Source organism: Alligator mississippiensis, chromosome 11 (genome assembly GCF_030867095.1).
Source record: "Alligator mississippiensis isolate rAllMis1 chromosome 11, rAllMis1, whole genome shotgun sequence".
In the NCBI taxonomy this organism is placed as follows: domain Eukaryota; kingdom Metazoa; phylum Chordata; order Crocodylia; family Alligatoridae; genus Alligator; species Alligator mississippiensis.
This window is the reverse complement of record NC_081834.1, coordinates 28,746,266-28,767,865: the sequence shown is the minus strand read 5'-3', so window position 1 is coordinate 28,767,865 and position 21,600 is coordinate 28,746,266. Positions and strand designations below refer to the sequence as shown.

General features: G+C 47.8%; 1 protein-coding gene across 11 annotated transcripts in view; it reads right to left on the bottom strand.

Annotated features, from left to right (window-relative positions):
* Positions 1 to 21,600, bottom strand: part of LINGO1 (leucine rich repeat and Ig domain containing 1) — a 512,521-nt gene that overhangs the window by 179,814 nt on the left and 311,107 nt on the right. Inside the window, exon 6 of one of the 11 annotated variants that reach the window (XR_002087062.2) lies at positions 3,169 to 5,439. The exons of the other annotated variants lie outside the window; for them this stretch is intronic. The gene's annotated coding sequence lies outside the window, so the exon portion shown is untranslated. Of the gene's footprint in view, positions 1 to 3,168; positions 5,440 to 21,600 lie in introns of those variants that run through there. 11 annotated transcript variants of the gene reach the window in all.

Below are 21,600 nucleotides of genomic sequence, written 5' to 3'. Positions count from 1 at the left end.
TTATCTCCACTGTTTGGGATGATCCAGATCTCTCTTGATCTCATGAACAATTCAATTCATGGGATTCTCAGCGGCATGGTAGGCTCTGAATGTGTTGTCAGAGCATGAGAAAGAGATCCCTTAGGCTTGATCACAACAGTGAGGTGTCTGAGGTGTGATCTCTTGTGGTCTACTCTTCTTATTGTTGTCTATTGTACTTACATACAGACAGACACACGCACACATGCACACACCTAAGTTGTCAAGAGTCAGGGGGTTTCAATATCTGGGAACAGGCAAGAACAGCCACCACTACAACTGCAGTTTCAGTGCTCTAGGAACATGAAACTGGGACCCAGTATTAATACTTGTTCTATTATTTCCTTGCATCGCTGCCAACTGAAATGTCCTCCTACAACAGACCTGAGTAGCATGGGGAGAACTCTACAGGCATCACTTGCTGGGGCACTGAAGTAACTGGAAAGGAGGAAGAAGGCCTAGCTCAGGCATTTCCCCAAGTCCCAGCATAGGGCAAAGGCAACTATACTGTTATTAAGTCTCTCAGCCCAACTCACTGAACACTTGAAGGAACTGATGGAAAGGAAGTTGCAGGCAGCAGGGAGTCAGTCCCTTGCTCATATGTATCAATGGTGCCAAGCTGGACATGAGCTCCCTTCATTAATGCAGGTGGGAGACAGGGACTGACAGATCTCAATGGGGATAATGTTGCATTGGGAGTTTGTTACCAGGTTGGTCTGTTTGTCTGGTGGAAAACAGATGCACTTCAAAATGTTCAAATCTATGTGATGGCATTTCTCCCACACCAGGGAGTCACCAAATTGCCAGCTGCATTACAGGAGCATTTCACAAGGGGTTATATGGTTACTAACATCACACACACGTTTACCTCAATGCAACTGCACCTCAGGCACACGCACTGCAATCATGCACATCCACCCTTCAGCACGTATGTGTTCTGAGGCTAAAGCAATGGTTCACAACTTTCTTTAGACTCAAGGGACCCCTTGGAAATTGTCAGCTCTTAGTTTTCACTTGATTTTTGATTACAGGAAAATAATAGAGCAATTCTTTTGTTGCAAAGAACTCAGGCCACCACAGGTCAAAATGCTTTTAGTACTATGGACTCCTATTTGAGATCTCTGCTTTTATCTTGTGAATTATGTTTGTACATCTAATGGTGCTAATATTGCTTGACACTTTGCAGCACCCCTAAAAGGACCTCAAGACACAACACCCTGGTTGAGAATCACTGGACTAAAGACTCAGACATGCACCTTGGGTTACAAAAATATACTCAAGGGTCAGAGTCTTTTCTATCCATGAGAAGGCAAATGGTTACACATGAAGGACACTGGTACAGAGCTGAACCAAAAGTAAGGCACTTCCTTGGGTTCCAACAATACAGCAGGAAGCTACTAGCTAGGCCAGAATTGGCACTGTTCAATTTAGAAAACTGTAGGTTGAAAATCTGAATGGGAAACTGGAGAAGCTGTTTATGTTTGCACTCTGGGGTTACTCCAGTGACCACCCAGATGGTCAGCTCTGTGAAATGAGGGCTCTCCTTTTGCTCAGGCTTCATACAGGCCTAATAGAGTAGGCTCTTGGCCCATAACTGGAACTCGTAGGCTCTACCACAACATGAGTATAGAATAGTGCTAATACTGAGAGAGACTCTACAAATCAAAAGGAACAAATAAACCAGACCCCTCAGCTGCCTGGCAAGTTGGAGAGCTCCAGCAGTGGCAATTGACCCACTCCTGATCCAGAACCAGTGCATCTCACAAACTCAGGTTGCCAGCTCCCACACAGCTCAGTTTAATCACATCCCCTGAGTTGCCCTAGCAGCAGAGCACAAAGGACATTTAAAAAAGACTCCCTTGGGTTTGCCTAGACCGAGCTTCCAGTCAGTGAGGAATACATAGAGAAGATCTGAGGGGATCTACACACAATTTGTGAATTCTGCCAAATGCCGGGGACTGGCTGTGCATCTCCAGAGTCAGACTGTGACAGAATGAGAGGAGGCTCCTTTGCCTTTTCTGTTGCCTTTTGCCTCCTTGTAGAACTGAAACCCACGGGAGGTGACAGGGCTAACAATTCAGGATCATTACATTTTGATGACTGTCCATTCAAATGCAGGGAAAGCCATGGCAGCTTCCCCAAGCAGAGGAATTGTTGAAATCTGTTATCCAGAGGGAAGCTTCTCTTTTGGAGGCGAAGCCACTTGCAGGAGTGGCTGGATCTTAGACCCCACTGAAGGACTCTGGCCTAACCCCAAGGAATGCTCCTGAGCAATGAGGAAACAGGAATGGGAAAGTGTGCCTATACATGCTTCTTGCTCTCTCTGCACCTGCATTCTCTTTTGTGCTATCTAAAACAGAGACAGTGGTTTGGGGTGCACACACAGCTCAGGGGACACAGGATAGAGCAGACCTGTCCCCCTCTGCTAGTCACATGATCTGCTAGAAGCCTGGGGAAGGGCTCAGAATGGTGCATTACTCCCCGGTGGAAATGGGTCCCATTCTGTGGAGTGATGGAGCAGCATCTGGCCCTTCAGGAATTCCAAACTGACAGGTGATTGTGGACCAGGATTCTTCCCTCCCAAAGATGCTCCAGGTACAACAACAATTTCCACCAGCTAAAGGTGAGTCCCTAACTGTGGGATCCTGATCTTCCTTTCCATCACCCCTACTATACTGGAGAGGTCATACTTGTTGTAAGAGAAGGACCTCTCACGTGAAAAGTCCATGCAGCCAATTCCTTTCCTGGACCTTTCTGGACTTCAGGGATCAAGCTGCCAGTATCCACAGTAAGAAGCCCAGTGAATAGTCCACATGCACCTATGCACTCATGTTGAAAGAAGCATACTATGTACACACATGTACAACCAAGGACTTGGGTAAATATGCACATACACCCAAGCACAATTCCACACCTGTGTCACTTACACGCACACATTCTTCATCTTGCAGTCTCGTGCACGTCCCCAGCCATATGTTCACTGGTGCTCTGCTTCCCTCCTTCCCAAAATCCTTCTGGAGAAACAGCAGTGGTAATAAATAATCCCACTGAAATAATTTAAAGAACAAAGTAGCGACAAGGACAGAGTTTGGCTGAATCAAAAGGTATTTAAAAAAATGCAGCAATTAACTGAATTGTTTAATGAATAAAAAAGGTATTAAAGTTTCCTGAATGTCAAGTTGACACAGTTTGTTATGAAAGGGATGATCAGGAAAGAAAATTAGTCCCTTGTGTAAATTTCCTTGCTCCAGGGCTTAGCATTAAAAGCTTTTTGATGGATGTCACCTTTGGGGTCCCTTTGATCTGGGTTGCTTGCATACGTGACAAATCCCCTCCCTGCCCTGCTGTCCTCTCCAATCAACATGGGGTCTGTCTATCTGTTTGAGACCATAAGTATTGCTGATGTTGAGACTGCCTAAATGGTGACTTCATAAGGCTGGCATTTGGACCCACGGTTAATAGGAGTGGCACTTCTAAATCTCCCTAAAAATAGCCAGTGCATCCAAACCACACAGCAGGATTCTGCTGAGAGCCAGGCCATTCTGGACCCAAGGACCCTCCCGCTGTGGCGAGAGATGGAGCTAAGCCTCTGACCATGGTGTAGAGAAAGGAATGCTGTTTATCCCACTGTAGTGTAACACATACTGGTGGTTATATGGTCACAATACAACTTGTGCTCTGTCCTGGGTTAACACAGCCCCCCTTTGCTGCAGTAAATAATGTATAACCCTGGATGATAAGACATGTCTGAATGAACTTCTTGGTCCTGAGGGGCCTCAGCAGTGTAATGCCTCCCATGGAATGGAGTAGTGTGAGAGCATAAAGATCTGGCTGAGGAATTTCTCATTATTACTCTCTTCCAGTCTGCCCTCCTTAGTTACCACATGACCACCATTAGTGTAAGACCTTGAATGTTAATACATATATCCTCACAAATTTCCTGTCTGGCAGAGCAGTCCTTGCATCCCTGTTTTACAGGTACGGAAAAGCATTAGAGAGGCTGACTGCCATGTTCATGGTCACCAGGAAGTCTGTGATAGACCAGGAAATGCAATCTGGGGCTCTCAACACCAAATGCTTCACCATAAGGCTTTCGCTTTCATGCCTTTTGGCATAAGGGAATCTTTCTGTCAGAAATCAAGGGCAGCGAATGGAGGAAGGTGACAACCTCCCCATGAAATCTCACACAAACAGTTTCACCTTTTCATTTCAGGTGATTTTGCACCCCTCAGATTCCATTTTTTCTGTGAAATGCAATGAAATGGCTGTTCTTCTGTCAGAACCACGCTGAAAGTAGAATTTCCACCTGCACCTCTGGCTCAGCACCAGGTTCTTTTCATGGGGAAAGAGACCATGTAATGAACACCTAATCAAATGAGGGAAACCTCCAGGCTGGGGCACTGTTCCTTTTTACTGCAAATACTCCATACCTCTACTTCTTTGAGGAAAGTGCATCCTGAAATGATGAAGTGCCAGCCTAACTCCCAAACTCAACCTGATGTAACAGCTAAAGAGCAGACATCCAGCTACTGAAGGAAAATACGCTTCACAGCTCTGAGGAAGGCAGAGGACATTACCTTACTGCAAGGTCACTGCAGGGAAATCACACTTTTTATATTTATGTACAAATGCCGGACAGACCCAGAAAGTTAACCAATGGGATCCCAGCAAGCACGTCATGTAGAGTAATGCATGTCAGACCATTGGCTGACTTGCCTCAGCTGCTGCTATCTCACCACTGATAATGAGACTTTCTTAAGTGTCCTGAAATTACACTGAGTTTCAAAACTGTCCACTGCTCACCCTCCCTTTCCTCGAGTTTCTTCTGTCTGTTTCTCCTACAGCACAGACTCTTATGCAAATAAACATGCAGGGGGAGGAACAAAAGGCATCTTTTCTTGGATTTCAGCATAACCACATTTCTCTCATTCAAGTATTCAGCTGTATCCTTCAGTGATCAAAAGCAGAATGATAATGCTGTGTCTGAGGCTATGCACAAACACCCCAATGCAATTCAATCTGCACCTTCCTTCTTGTACAGGCAACTAGAATGCACTGAGTTTATCTTTTTCCCATCACTGTGGTATCTGGGCACTGTCAATTGCTTGGTGTGTGTGTACAAAACTGCAGCCTAGTTATGCTGATAGCCCTCTCCCTCTCTTTCTCCTACCTTCACATACAAGCGTTATCCATTATTTTTAAAGGCAACAGCCTTTACTATTTGTATAGCATGCTGAGTGACACCAAGGAGATGAAGCCTGATGACCTGGATCTCATTTACCTCTTACACCAAGCAGAATTGGAACCAATGACTATGTGCATGAGAAGCCACCAGAAAAAACGTAATAACTGCCAGAACTGGCACAGATGCTTCAGGGCAGTTGGTGCCTTTCTTTCCAAATCTTCCTTGTTTCTGGTGACCTGGAAATCAGGAGTAGAATCACAGAAAATTAGGGTTGGAAGGGACCTCAGGAGGTCATCTAGTCCAACCCCCTGCTTAAAGTAGAACTGTCCCCAACTACATCATCCCAGCCAAAGTTTTGTCTAGCCGGGTCTTAAAAACTGCCAAGGATGGAGATTCCACCACCTCTCTGGGTAACTTATTCCAGTGCTTTACTACCCTCCTAGTGAGAAAGCTCTTCTTAATATCTAACCTAAACTTCCTTTGCTGAAACTTGAGACTGTTTTTCTGTTATTTGCCACCACTAAGAACAGCCTACTTCCATCCTCTTTGGTACCACCCTTTGGGTAGTTGAAGGCTGCTATTAAATCCCCTCTCAGTTTTCTCTTCTCTAGACTAAACAAGCCCAGTTCTCTCAGCCTCTACTCATAAGTCACGTGCCCCAGGCCGCTAACCATTTTCATTGTCCTCTGCTGGACTCTCCAATTTGTCTATATCCTTTCTGTAGTGGGGGGCCCAAAACTGGATGCTATTCCAGATAAAGCTACAAGAAGATAACCGGGGCTACAAAGTTTGGAGGAAAGCATACAACCATGAGAGCAGCTAATGGTTCCCAAGAACTTTTTTGGAGATTGCAGGTGTTGTCACAGGAGCATTAAGCCCCACTCTCTGCTCCCTCCCTGCTAGGGACTGGCTTGGTGCCCATTTCTCAGTGCAACCTGCCCTGTACTTTCAGTGGGATGAAGCAATCTTCTGCACTGCTGTTTAATGTCACTGCTGGTGCAGAAGCACCAGCCGCTGCCAGGCGCTGCTCCATGCCTGAGTTTCAGGGACGCATGAAGTGATTCTTTGGTGGAAAATGCCCTGGGATGTGAGGTGCTTTGGAAATGTTGAAAAAAGCTTTTCTGGTAAGCTGAAAGTAAAGCTTTGGGTACCTTTTACTGTTGGTCTCTATCCAACCCCAAATGACAGCAGCTTGTGATAAAAACTTGAAGCTTATCTAAATGGAAGGAGGGAATCCAATCTCATCTCTGTACCCCAGCTCCTGTTTGCCCTTGCACCATAACCACCTTCCCCCCATTCCTGTCTCATTTGCCAGCAGCATGTTGAAGGTGTTTTCAGCTTGTCCTACTTCTCAGCTGATGTAAATTCCTTATTGCAGAGCCATAACAGTCAGTGCCCTTGGGGTCTGATACTTGTCAGGTTCCTTTTGTTAAAGGAGATGAGCAGCAGCTTGCAGGAGGGAGGCTGGGGTGCAGCACAGCCCCCCCATACCCCAAGCCCTGGCTTTCTGCATGAAGCCAGGAAGCAGCCAGCTGCAGGTGAGAGCTAGAGAAGGGACAGGATGATGGCCCTAAATAATCCTGCTGAATAACGTAATGAAACCAGCTGAGACAGAAGGCACTGAGAACAAAAGCATCATGATGCCCTTGCTGACAAATGAGCATGGTTTTTGGCACTTCCTAGCAGGGCTCAGCATGGGGACTTCCCTCTGTGACTCTTTTAGCGTGAAACATGCAGGCTTGGCCTTAGCGGGGGGAGCTGTGTTGGCTGTTGGGAGAAAGCTGCCACACAGCACGGCTGCCCCCTTGTCTGCGTTCTGCATGGTACATGGCAGTGACCTGGGAGAGAGAGAGCCCACAGGACCAGTGACTGAGAATGTAGGAGGACATGCAGGAGGGAGCAGGGCTCTGAGGAAGAAGGGCAAGATGATGGTGAGATGTGCAAAAGGGGAAGTGGCGGGGTGGGATTACACCTGGGCTGGAAGGAAATAATTATTTGGGGCCGCTGAAATAAGGGATCTCTGTGCTTCTACAGTGAGGCATCACTATGGAGATACATGTTCCCCTTGGAGCACCAGGCCGCAGTGCTGGGAAGGTTGTGGGACAACTGTCCCTGTGCAGACCTGCTTGCATACCAAGTGCCCCCACTGATGCCAGGTAGAGGACAGGATGTACCAGCATTAAAGGGCTCTTCACATCTTGAGGCATCAGTGCCTTGGAACTGACCTAAATATAACCCCCCCCCCCTTCTTTCCACCCCTCCTTTGCCTCTACCAAGCTAGTTACTCACCTCTTCCCTCCCATGCTCTGGGCATAGCCTTGGCCTGTTCACCGGCTAGACGTGCTGAATCAGAGAGTTGTCAGGCAGCAATTTGGTGCTGGCCCAGGCCAGCAGGACCTCATACCCAGAAAAGTTGGGGAGGCACGTGTCTGTGCCTCCTCTGACATGGGCACAGCCCCTGGCTCAAGGAAGGACCTAGTCACAGGCCAGCCCTCAGCTAAGTCACCTCCAGCCTAGATGAGTTGAGAGTTTTGGAGCTGCTGTCAGACCAGGGACACCCATGGCCCCTTCTCCAAGAGACACTGCATATGTAGGACAGGGAAAAAAAATACATGCTGTATCCTCTCTCACAACCCACCCTGGACACTTTTCTCTCAGCCACTGCCTGTGGTTGTGCATGCAGCAGACTGAACCCATACGCACTCAGGGCCTGGTCCCAAACCTGCTGAAGTCCTTGGGAGTCTTTGCACTGACTTCAATGGATTTTGTATTTGGCTATCTTTGTACTTACATAAGCAAAGGAACAATTGCTTGGCTGGAGCCAGACTGAATACAGGCAACTGCTGTGCAAGCTCCCGACCTCAACACAGCTCCTTAATCCTGCCCTGCAGCGCCTGGTATGATTGTACTCCCCAGCCCCTGTGAAGCAGAAGCCATTGCCTGTGCTGAACTGCACTGTGAGAGGTTTTCATGTGGACCAAATAGGAGCCCTGGGCTCAGCGCTGTCATGGATTTCAGTGGGCTAACTGCAGAGCCACTCCGAACTCCTGCCCAGGCCGGCCCTTGTTGCTGGTTTTACAGGGGAAGGCAGGAATGCCAGAGCTGAGGCAGATCACTCTGAATTCTAAAACATACATGTTTGCTTCCTAGCCTCTCTACAGAGAGGTGCTTGGGTTGGTGTCATGGGGTTTGGCACATTTATTGTATAATATATGAACTTGTACTAGTTTTATAAGCCCCTCCTGACTCAAATCACATTGTAATTCTAAACAGCCCTAAACTCATTTAAATCCTAATAAAAACACTGCCCTGCATTTGCATTCGCTGCTCGCTGGTCCCGGCGGCTGCTGTGACAGCGGTTCTTCTGGAATTGATAATGCTTGGGACTTTGTGTACAGGAAACCATCTCTCATGCATGGGGTAGAGACTTGAACTTAATGGGGCGATAAAATATAGATGCAGGAAATAGGCCTCCAGACCATTTTGGGACCATGCATAGAGCAGTCAGGTGTCAGAGCAGCCACAGAAACAACCAGGGGGTACACATGTCCCTAGGCACAAGCCTGCCTTTTCCCACTTCCTTAGTGGGTTCCCTCCTTACTCTCTCCTCTATGATCCATGCAGTGGTGGGGCAGGACTGGCCCCTGGTTTGCCTGGTAGTGAGCAAAGCTCTCTGTGCTGTTTGCTCCAGAAGCAAGGTGAGTATAGTTTCACATAGCCCAGGTAGGGTTTTCCAAAGATCCCAGAGAATTAACAACCCAAAGAACAAGGAAATGAGAAATGCAGAGAGCTCTTTAGCTTGTGGGAAGATGAGGAGTGGAAGCAGTGGGAGAAACTGACAAATACAGGCAATTTCTGCACAGTCTCCCCACAATCTTCTCTGAACTTCCTACACAACTCTGACAAAAGTTAAGTTTCCTCCCTGGGCTGCCCTCCAAACTTCTCTGTACTAAACTAATGGCATCACAACAGTGTGTCACTTGCATCACACTGCTGTAAGATTGCTGCTGAGCTGTGAAGGGACATTGCAATGTAAGAGGACCTTGCAGTCGTGGCCACCCAACATCTCTGTTGATATTGGTTAATGCTTTTAGTGCCCTAAAACATTCTCCAGGCTACACATTATGCTCCAAAGAAGGGGCAGCTAGAAAGGCAGCACAGACTGTGAGAGAAAGGACTGTTAGCTGGAGATGAATTCAAGTCCTCGATCTGACACTGACACATTGTGTGGCCCTGGCAACTCACTTGACTTCTCTGTTCTATTTCCCCCTCTTTAAAAAGGGGGTTACAATGACAGCCATGAACTCATCTTAGAGAAGACCTGCAAGAATTCTGTTAAATGCCTCTGCATCAAACTCACTTAGCACAAGTTGGGAGATGTAGTGATAGGACACAGAACTGAGACTACTTTGGCCATTTGGGAAATAAGGTTTGTTTCGTGTTATCTTTCACTGGGTCAACTGCATAGCTAGCAGGGCTGTTAAATAAGCTTCTCAGCACAAAGAGAGGCTTCATACATAAAAGCTTGTCTAACATCTCTCTCCTTTATAGAGCTGTCCTAATAAAGGGTATCACCAAGCAAACCTTGCTTCACACACTACCTGGACCACCATAGCTACAACAACACTCTGATCATAGTGGACATATGGAAGAATGTGGTGGAAATTTTTATCTCTATATTGGCTTAAACCAAAATTCTGAGTCCAAACACCCTAGAATTTATGGAAAACTTGGATCTGAACTTTGAAGCTTGGGCCCTTTTCCACTGTCATTGCTAGGCTGAGCTTCTAGACTCAACTGCAAGATACCACCAGTTCCAGTCAGCCAGTTTTGCCACAAGGCTTGCTTAGGTTTGTGATCCTTTGAATGATATTGAGGGGTTTATCATGCAAAGTGACCACCTTATTTGGTGACCTGTGTTGGGTTCTGAGGATCTGAAAGTACATCTCAGTGCAAAACTCAAGGGATGTAAAAATAGGAGATCACAGCTCTAGCAGCAACTTTATAGCACCTGGATGCATGAGATGCAGGGCTCTACCTAGCATGCTAACACCTTGCACCACTCAGGCACTGAGTGTAACATCTGATACTAATATAGAAACACTATGTGAACCTCAGGCAGCAAAACAAAGCAATGGCTGAACACTGAAGGCCAGCATTTCAAAAGGCTGAGCACCCAGCAACTCCCACTGAGAAAAATGGAGGCTCTTTCCCACCTTTGCTCCGAGTACCATGGAGACTCCTTCCCACCCCCAATTCCCACTGAGAATGATGGGGCGTCCTTCTTGCCCCTGCCCCAGTTGAATACTTGCCTCTGCTTTCCATTGAGGATGAAGGCAGCTGCAGAGGGCTAAACTCTTTTGCAAATCTGGCCCCTGCTGTGAGCATGAGTCAAGCTCCTCACACCACCTGGGCTGACTTGTGCACAATGAAATCTGTACTCTTAAGTATCTGAGTAGCCAGGCTCCCCTAAGAGCCTTTGATGTCTCCTGCAGGCCCCCTCCGTACCAATCCACTCCTACTGAACCAGATTCATGCCTGCTGCTAGCTCACAGAAACCACAGGGTCATCTGTTTGACCCATATATCCCCCTTCCCTACTGTATGCAATGTCCCATAGCCCTACATTCCCTTCCCCTAAGCCTTCCTCCCTCTGAGGGCACAGAGTTGGGGGAACGTATATTTTGGAGTGGAGGGTGGTGATGGTGGAGCTCTCACATCAAAGGCTCCTACTTCCCCTCCTCATGGGCTGTGTTGAGTGCTACAGGCCAGTTGATGCTAACGCTGAGTGACACCCTTAGCCAGTGCTAATAGGATTGAACAGGCCTTTTCCCTATGTGCCTTTGATATCACTGTGCTTACTACAAACACCCTTCAGGAGCAGATGAGAGAGCAGCCAAAGAAGGGAGTGATGTCTGACTCCTTTCTCTCCCTCCCCAGCATGCTCCTGCAGCTTCAGAGCCATGGCAGCTGGCAGGGCTTGGCCAGGCGACACCGACAGGAAGGCAGATCCGAAGATACGGAGCATGGTTCTGTTCCCTGTGACCCTCTCTGTCTTCAGCTCCTCTTAACAAGCAGCTGTCAGCCCAGATTTAGTTGTTAGGAGGAAGAGAGAGTGAGGGAAGTCTCTACAGACTCTGCCAGCCTTTCCCAGTGCCCCTGCGAGCACCTCATACCAAGCCAGCACAGCTCTGCTCTCTCGCTGACTTGTCGTAAGCAGCTCCCCACCCCCCATTCCTGAGTCCTGCTGGCTCTTACATCTCCTCTCCTGAGGCTGTTTCTCTCCCCTTCCTTCTGTTGTTTCTCTGATGTGTGTGTTTCTCTCTCCACAACCTCTTCTTAGCTCTTCAGTTTCGGTACAGTGCTCAGATTCTCATTCCGTCACATCTGCCTCCTTTCCGTCCATCTTTTCCTCATCCTTCCATCCCCCCCTTCTCGTTTCTCCTCTCCCTCGTCCCCCTCAGCTCCCCCCATCCTCACACAAAGCTCAGTGTGTCACTATTGTCTGAGATGACATTAATAAGCTCCCATGAAACAATGAGATTATGAGCTATGCCTTCTCAGCGATAGAATTACTAATTATTACCGAGATAAATGGGAATATCAATGATGAAAGTCAATATTATTGTCTTCTTTGTTCCTGTTTGTTTTATTTGTAGATGAAAAGAACACTCCGCCTGTCTCACTAGGATGTGGCTGTGAGCTGGAATCGTGCCTACTGGCAGGCACGCACGGAGCCGGCGTGTGATAAGAAATCATATTACACACATGCTTGCAAAGGGCTCTTTAAATCAACTGCTCTACCAAACAGCATTGTCTTTGATTAATTCATAAAACAGAAGCTGCCTCCTTTCCCCCCACTCCAGCATGAGGGGTGGGAGGCATTAGAGGAGTGAGGGGGAGAGGCGTGACGTGGGTGGAAGTGATTAATTGTTAAATGTAGCACAGAACTGAAAAGGCTCCACAACTGAATTCTTGTGCTTTTGCCTTAGACAGGCAACGTTGCCCAGTGGTTCAGACCCTAAGACTGGAAGCCAAGCAACCTGGGGTCTGTTCCAGACTCTGACACAGACTCACTGTGTGACCTTGGGCAGGGCCCTCAGAACATGGCTATTGTCCCTAAAGTGACTGAGAAAGCAGCACCTCCCAGTAGAAAATCTCTTTGTTCCTTCACTTCATTCTGAGGCATAGCTACTGACTTCAGTGATACCAGGAATGCCTTGTGCACTCCTATTAGTCCTATGGTACGGCCAGTACAACTAAAGAAAAAGTGAGCTGGGTTCTAATTTTGCCTTGTGTCCTGCAGCGTCAGGAGACTGGCTCCGACAACAAATCCTGTTCCTTGGGGTGAGCAAAGATGCAGACCTCAGTGGCATCTTAACACACCACCTCCTGCTCACTTCTCTTGTTGCCAGGGAGGATGCTTGAGGCAGGAGAACCCAGAATGACTCTTTACTGCACTGGTAGCTAGAGGCGCCATCCTTTTACCTGGAGAGTGGACGATAGCCAGGCACTCCTTGGTGCTTTTTCTACCATTGTGTTTCAAAGGGCACATCCAGGCTACTTTATCACGATCATTTTCCACACTTAGGGCTCTGTGTTAGAAGAGGGGTTTGAGGTGCTTTATTACCAGTGTCTATGCAAAGAGATCACTACGACAGTTATTCCATTGGAATATTCCAAAAATCAGCCACAAGAGCAGAAACTAGTTAACCAGCTAAAATCATGCCACCACAGATCTTCTCATGTGGACAGGGCTTCCTTTGCCTCAGCTACCCCATCCATAAGCACTAAGCAGGTATAATAAAACCTTCTTATACTGGATGAGCTGCTTGAATGCCATGGATGAAAAGTGCTGTGTAAACATTGCAATGTTGCCTGGGAAGGTCATCTGGGAATCACCTTTTGTACCCAGTTTATCCCTCAAATGGCCTGCTGTTCCTTATGAGAGGTTGAGGTAGTATAGGGATGCACATTACCACACTGGTGACCAAACAGTTTTCAAAGGGGGCCAGATACACATGATTACACTGTCAACTGCTTTCTTACACTCCTGAGAAAAAACACTCCCTGAGTTCTCAGTAGTGCAAATGTCATGGAAAGCACTCAAATCTGTACACTGCAAGCCTCTCCTCTAGGCAACCCACCACACCCACTGCACAATGTAACAGAGAAGGTGCAGGACTGAGAGGAAGGATCAGGATTTGGAATATGCACTTAGGAAAAAGGCTGCTTGGGAAATACGGCCTGTTACCAACAGTGGGATATGGGGAAGGGAAGGGAAATTGGCTGAATCACTGGAAGCTGGAGAGGGAGGTTGACAGGATCTGAATATGGTATCTTTCCTCAGTGCATTGCTGGAGTAGATCCTGATGGCCTCTGGGGTGGAACCACTGTCACTAGTGCATGGCTTGTGCAGATGCTAGTGTTCACAGGGAGCAAGCCAACTAGGGAGGGATACCTCCTTTGGCTGCTCTCTCATTTGCTCCTGAAGGATGTTTGTAGCAAGCACACTGATATCAAAAGCACATGGGGAAAATGCCTGTTCAATGCACTCTAATGGACAGCTTAGTCTGCCGCCATCCCCACTACAGTCCATCCTAAATACTGAGGAATGCATTAGAGCAAAAAAACACCACCACCCCCAACCCATCGTTAGATTATACTTAGATCATATTTTAATACGGTGGTAACTTCTCCCCTAATCAGTACAAAACACCCTGGCCCCTCTCTGCATTAACAAGGACAAATGTTTCTGCAGCCTCTCCAAATGCAATGAAATCCAGAGAATTGGAAAAAGCCTTGCAGGAGTAATTATGCCAGTTTTTAAAAAGGAGCGGCATGTCCTGAATATTTCATGGAAGGTAATTTTTTTAAAGCTTTTTTAAAATCCTTTTTTCCCCTTTGTGCATGTCAGGGTGTAATTAACCAGAAAGTATCAGAGCATAAACCAAAAGAAATAAACTGCAGCACAGCCCTGTCCCTCTCTCTCTCTCTCTCTAACTCTTTTCCTTTTCCACTCTGGGTTGTTTCCCCCCATATTTAACATTAATGTGACATTCTTAACTGCATGTGTATAAGATATCATCTCCCAGTTGGAGATGTTGTCATTTGATTACTGGGAAACCTCCAGCGGCTTTTAACCCACTCTACCCCAAATCCCCCAAGGTTACAGCTGCCTGAAAATTACCACCAGCAAAGAAAGAACAATGCAGGTGCCCCCTTATTTGGGTTGCCAGCCTGGCATTACAAGGAGTGGGAAAGCCTGCTGGATCTTTTGTTGCTTGGCCTGGGAGAAGAGAAGGGGAAGCCAAGCTTTTAAGGAACTCTCAGTGTTACTGAACGATGTTTTTTTTCAGTGAATAAACTATTTGCCAAAAATTGTGGTTTTGGCTGCCCTGAACCTACTCGTGGAATCATAGTGGTCCTGCAGAAGAGTTCTAGCTGAAAAGCGGAGTCCAGGGTCAGAGGAATCATGGTGGTGATGCTTCCTCTTTTACACAGCGATTAGGACATTGACCCAGCAACTTGGAGATGCAGACTGGATACCCCCTCTGCCAGACAGGATCTGAGCTCATATCTCCTCTCTATCTGGAACGTGCCAACCCACCATGCTGTGGGATCTTGGAGCAAGTTTGTTGTTCTCAGTCTGTCTTGTTGATGCTGTTCCACTCAAGACACCAGGACCCACCGTGGTCCAGGCTCTTATATATAATGAGCAGAGAGCCACTGTCCCAAAAAGCACCAACTTAATCTTACTGGAATGGACCAGTGCAGCTCCCCATCTCATCAGCCACAACATAACCTTATGTTGGACTTGTGCCCCTGCAGTCCTGACCCCAAGCACTCCACCTGGCAGAGCATGCCTGGGGGAGGGCAGGGGTGGGAATGGGCTGACATCAGAATGATGGTTAATCCCAATACTTGTTTGGGTTGCCTGTATGCATTCTATCTGAAAGCCTCAGGCTGTTTTCCACAACATCCCCAGCTGACTGGCAGTAGTATCCTATCCACAGCAAAGATAGGGAAACTAAGGCACAGAGAGGTTCAGGCCAATGAGGTAGGTCTTCAGATGGTGTCAGTCAGCCTAACTTTGAGCATGTGGCCCCATGCTTTCAAACTTAAGTGCTCAGGCAAAGGCACCAAGACATAAGTTAGCTCAAGATGTGAACTGGCAACTTTAGTCATACAATTACCCCAAGTTAAAAAAAAATTGGCCTGAACAACTTGGTCATAGGGCATATTTCTGGGCAGAGAAACCAGGGGGATGATACCCACTAGGCTAACTAGCTCTAAGAGCTGTAGCCACAGACTGAGCTGCTCAACACTACTTCATGCTGCAGTAGTAGTGGTCAGCATCAGCACAGCTGGGTGTTTCAGTGCATGGCACAATTCCCAGCTGTTTTCACCCTCCCTTACTGAGAAGGGTTGGCCAGGGCATCTGGCTTGAAACTTCACACAGGAGCAGTCTGTTTTCCTCCCCAGATCCCTTCCCCACTCCAAGGCAGCCTTTGAGCAGTGCTCATAATCCTGTTAGCTCCCAGCCACCAAAGCAGCGCAGGGTGTGCTGTTAGCATTCACCTTCATACTGACGGACAGCGGTCGCATGCAGAATGTGAGGGTCGGGCTGTGTGGCCTGGCACACTCTCCTCCCTATTAGCATCTTACACCATTAATATTTATTTTTGCTAATGTGATACCAAAAATGAAAAAAAGAAATCTTCTCATGTTAATGACTGTGGCAGCCCTCAGGGCAAGGCACATGGAGAGAAATCTGGGGCTGGCTTGACCTGGTAGGCAAAGGGGGGCAGAATTAAATAATGGGGAAGAAATTCAAATGAGATTTCTTCCTGGACGCTGGCTGGAGGGGAGAGATGTGTCTCCCTGGGTGAAGATATAGAACAAAAGATAGCAGGGGGAGATACTGTAGCCAAACACAGAAGACATTAGACTAGGGGACAAGAGACCTGGGCTCTCCTGACGCTGGGTAAGACTTTCCGTATACTTGTTGATGCTCGGGTTTGCTTAACTGGCTGGTGGAAGCACAGCCAGTGAAATAGACCATGAGCTATGAGGAACAGTCCCATTAGGAGCTGATGGACTATGACCTGGAGTTTTAGCCTTTATGTGCTGACAGGCCAGCCCACTCAGGCTGCAAGCATGACCTCTCTCCCTCGAGTTAAGGCCTTTTGTAGGTGAAACAGAGCTGTGTCAGGATGGACTTTGCTGCATGGACATGCTCCAAGTCATTCCCACTTGCATCCCTTGCTGGGCTGGAGTGGCAGTTCTTTGGGGATGTGACTGTCCCTCACTCCATCAATTTGGATGCTGGGGCCTGACCTTGTTGTTACCAATGAGATAAGCAGAGGAGGAGAAGCTAAGGCTAACGCAGGTGGAAACTGCCTGCTGTGTGTTTCTGGTTCTCCCTCATTTTCCTTACAGCTCAGCTGAGCCCCTTTTTCTTCTCTTTCACTGCCTTCCCTCTTCATCTCTACCTTCCCCCTCTTCACCCTTTGCTTTCTTCCCTTTCTAGCTTCCTCTCCCTTCGCTCCATGAATGTTACCTTAGAGCCCTCTGTGCTCCTATTAATGCATGCAGCTCTCCCCTCCTTTCTCCTCTGTCACGTTATCTTTTTCAACCTTGCTCTCTCCTTTCTGGTTCCTGCTGCCAGCTTTCACCACATTTATAAACTAAGCCTGGCAGAAGGAAGATTCCCATTCCCTGATGTCCCCCTCTTTCCATCTGTAGCTTCTCCTGAGGAACCCCCTGCATCCTCCATCCCCAGTGCCAGTGAGGTAGGGGCAATGCCCTGACTCTGGCAGCTGGTACCCTATAGGGAAAAGCTGGGCACAGACTTGCCTCTCACGGGAGGCAGGGAGATTGGGTTCTCTCTCATTGATTTTTCTCTCTCTGAGTGAGCAGATTGTTCAGCAAAATGAAGTTATTGGGGGATGTAATGTTTTCTCCGCCTGACAACTTATATTGTTCACTCTCAAATAAAGTGCTGACCTGCACAATGGCATGCGATCCCTGGATAGACGTGTTTCTGTAAATGAGCTGGAGCTCCCTCTCCCTCCCCTTTGATCCTGGCTTCGTACCATGCCAAGCTCTCTAACTCAGCCCTTTTCCCTCTCTTCTATTCCTCTTCTTTATCCCTTTTCTCTACTCTCCTGCCACACTTCCCCTAAGCCTCCATCCTCTCACCTCCTCTTCTTGGCCTGGTTCTCTCAAGGCCCTCACACCTGTATGCTCCTTTAGGGACCCCTCAAGTCCTGGAACAGCAGAACGAAGCCCTGAGAAGCTGAGGGAGTATAGGGATAGCTGGAGCTGGCAGCACAGAAATGGAGTGGGAGCTGATGACCTGTGATACATGGCAGCTGTACCTCCATGGGGAAAACAGATTCTGAGGGGACGGGACATCGGAACATTATTTCGTGGTATTGGCTGGAAACCGGCAGCATGGCACTGAAGCCTGTTCTCTGATGGCAGTCCACCCTCCGTTCTGCCCATCTGCCCACACTGTCTGTGATGGAACTTGCAAGATGCTCTGCCCTCTGTCCCACCAGCTGGAAACTACGGCTTTTCAGGAATCTCCTGCAGGGCCATGAGGGGACATTGAAGGGGGTGGGAGAAGCGCCAAAGACAGCTTCCTCCTGCTACTGCAAGGAAGTGGAGAGACTCAGCGCTGAGGGAAGAACAGGGGGGACACAGCACAGAAATTGGGGCAAGGAGACCAGTCCTCCCTCTGCCTCTGAATTGCTGGATGAATGGTATCACTACTCACTCTGTGCCCGTTTCCCCCATCTATATAATGGGGATAATACCAATCCCTACTGGGGCAATATGAGAAGCTTCATAGGCTCATGCACATGGAACTGTTTGAGACCTTTGGTCTTCTCTGAAGTCTGAGAGATCCTCAGATGAATATAAATGGAGGTGGCACAACACAGATACGTTAATGACACCTGCTGAGGATCTGGCTCTGGAAGCCTGACCTGTCTCCAGACACCTCTAACCTTCTAACAGCAGGAGAGCAGCAGAAGGAAAACACAGACGTGATACAATCATACAGGTCAAAGAAATGGGCCTGTGACTGCAGGCAGCTCTGACTGCAAGGGGGGTGCAGAGGGCTTGCATCCCCTGCTCAGCTGAGCCATAGTGGTAAAAGGCTATTGGTAGCGTGGGATGAAACATATAAACCTTTGGGCAAAGAGGACAGACCTTTGTGTTTGTCTATACATATGAGCCTGCATGAGAGAGAGAGAGAGTGTGTGTGTGTGTGTGTGTGTCTAGGGTTACAAACAGATGTTGCCAAATGAAGCAGATCAGCTGTGCCGGGATGTCTGTTGCCCGGATTGGGCAACACAGACATTGCCCCTTGTTACATGGGGTCAGGACCTTGCCACTCCAGAGGCTTCAGGGGCTGATCTTGTGAGACAGCTGCAAACACGGGAACCCAGGGTTCCCTGCTTGCAGATGGGCACCTGGGGAATCCACTGCCAGGGGACCCCCAGAGTGCCTCTGCAAATGGAGGAACCCAGGCAGGTTCTTCAGGGGCCTGATCCTGCATGCTGCTGAAATGGGAATTGCTGGGTGCACAAGACCGATCCCCTGTAGTTTTGGGAGTGCCTGCCCAAGGTGACTAGAGAACACAAACAGCTCCAGGCTGCCTGCACCTTTCCAACATAAAACAGGCAGACATCTGCCACAAAAAAGTGGCACAGATGTATACCACTAATTGTCGAAGCCACAGTTTTGGGCATTTGTGGTGTGACAAGGGGCGTGGATCCCTGTTTACTTTGCCTCTGTACTGCCATAAAATGTTTTATGGCAGCACAAATTTGATGCTTGTTTCCAGCCTGAGTATATTTGTGTGTTCCTCTGTATCTGCATGCGTGCCTGCATGTGCGTGGGGGGAAAAGGAGGGTGAACGGCAGCCGCCTCTGTGCATCTGTGGTCTTTGGGGATGAATTTCAGAAGCAAACAGACTAGGACTGTAGCCACATTTGTTCTGTGAAAATCTCTTGCTGATGGAGCCATTTAAAGAACACAGAAGAGACCAACTTGTTCCTGAGCAGAGCTTGAGTGGATGGGGACATGCAGTATTGCCAGCCGCAAGCATTTGAAACCCATAAGTCAGATTCCCCCCTCCCTGGAATCCTCAGCGTGGCTGGCTTCAAAACCATGAGGCTTAAGGAAAAAACATTTGGCATTCGTTATCTTTACCTTCTGCTTTCCTTGCCTTTTGGGCATGTGCAGTTCACGTGTACAAGCTGTTCCCCCCAACCATGGGGCTCCAAGGTTTTGGGTTTGTTTCTTTTTAATATGAAAAACTGCAATTCTTCTATCACCACATGACTCCTGGAGCTGGAGCTCTATGAAAATCCCAAAGTACTGCAAGGCTCAGGACAACATTGCAGGTGATTAGGGGTGGAGCAATACCATGGCTTTCAAAGCACGATTACTAGCATGTCTGTGCAAACAAGCCTGAGAAGACTAGAAATGCCTAAACCCCACAACAGTCCAAAAGTGTGTTCTGTCAGATGCCAGAAAACATGTATGCTTAAAAAATCATGTACCCTAAAAAACCCACTGGAGACTCAGGCTCAGCCCTGTTTCAGCACTAACAGCTGCACCAGCCAAATTATCTGGCCCCACCTCCAGCATCCTCTTTGCCTGCCATTGGCCTAGGAAGAGGAATGAGAAAAGGGACTCAACTTCAAACCCCGCTCTGTTCCACCACTTCACACTGCCTCCTTGACCCACAGGATACCCCTTGCTGCCATTTTGGAATTTGGGAGCCATTTGGAAAAAAACAGCAGTACATTTGGCAAACATCTGTGAGCCTAAATAGCCTTGAGTGAGACTACCTATTCTCAGTGTGTCACCAGCCACTGTGTGGGACCTTTTTCCAGTGTCACAGAGGTCCTCCAGTGCAGGGGTGGGGCTCTGGTGATATTCCCAGCCCTGGGTCACCTCAAGTCTAACAAGCCCAGCCTTCAGCATTTTTCCCTCCCAAAGGGTATGACTAGGTGCACATCCCTGTTGTTCTCTGATTCTCCTCACTAATAAGCTCTCCTTAGTTGCTTGCCATGGCACTGAGGTGGTGGTGGGCCTCTTTTTGACTCGGGGTGGGAAATGTATGATTCTGCTGACAAATAACTTCAGTAATCTGCTGCCTGTTGCTGATATCATAATCATGACGCACTAGGATGACAATGGATCAACATTCTTTGTCCCTATCATCCTTAGAGGTTGATGCTGAACACATTGTGACACTCATAGTGATGGGGCAGGTGAGAGGTGGAAACGATCACCTGAAGGATCAGGAACTAGTGGCTGAGTGAGACTGGATGGGTCCATCCCTGCTCTGCAGCCAGGAGAGGGATGCCCATGTTCCACAGAGACCTTTGCTTTCTGAAGTCTGAAGGACCCCCACCATGCTTTGAAGGAAACACACAAACACACACAATCTAGAATTTGCCTGCCAGGTTCCTACTTCTTCCTCAGGGAAGGTACTCTGTGTTAGGTCAAGCCAGGCTAGGTGTCAGCCTATGCCATTTATGGAAACATCAGAGCTCAAGGGCTGGAGGAAGGAAGGCACTAATTGAAGATTAGGAAATTTGGGCTCTGTACCAGATTTGGGGCAAGTTCTTTCATTGATATGGCGGCATTAACAGAGCGATAGGGAATTGAGTACATAACTCCTACTCCGTTTTAATGGGATTGGGGTACAATACTTAACTTCCCTGGGCTGTTTACTCTGTAAAATGGATATAACAGTACTGTTATCTGTCACATCTGGGTAATCTTTCTGGCAAGGTCTACCTTTCCATGCACAAAAACTGGGGCTCTAATTTCAGTTGGGACCTTGAATTGGTACCAACAATTAGATGACAACCCTGGAAACTTTATAAACCAAGGATCTTGCTGTGTGCCTTTGCAAACCTCTCTGGCCAATGCTGGCCTGAGGACACAGGGGAATGTGAGGATGACAGCCCTCTCTTTTTTACATGTATGCAGAGATCAAGTGTATGCTGCCTTCTCTTTGCTTTGCACAAAGAATATAATACAAAGGGGTCATACACACACACGCACACACGTACGTGCACACAAAAAAAGTGTTTGACAAATCTGAGAGATGGTTCTGGCTCATTGTTCATGTTCCCTCATTTCTAAAATAGACTCCGAGTAAGGACGTTGCCTACCAGCTAGCCCCAGGTTAGCGACAACGTTCCCCTTCTAAATGAGACCCAGAGCAGGAGGTTTCCTGCTGGCTAACGCCATGATGCAGATAAAGTTCCTCCTTCTAAAGGAGCCAGAGATCAGAGTACCCCCTGCTAGCTCACACCAGGTTAGTGAAGATCCAATCTGAATAATTTTTCCTCAGCTCAGTGT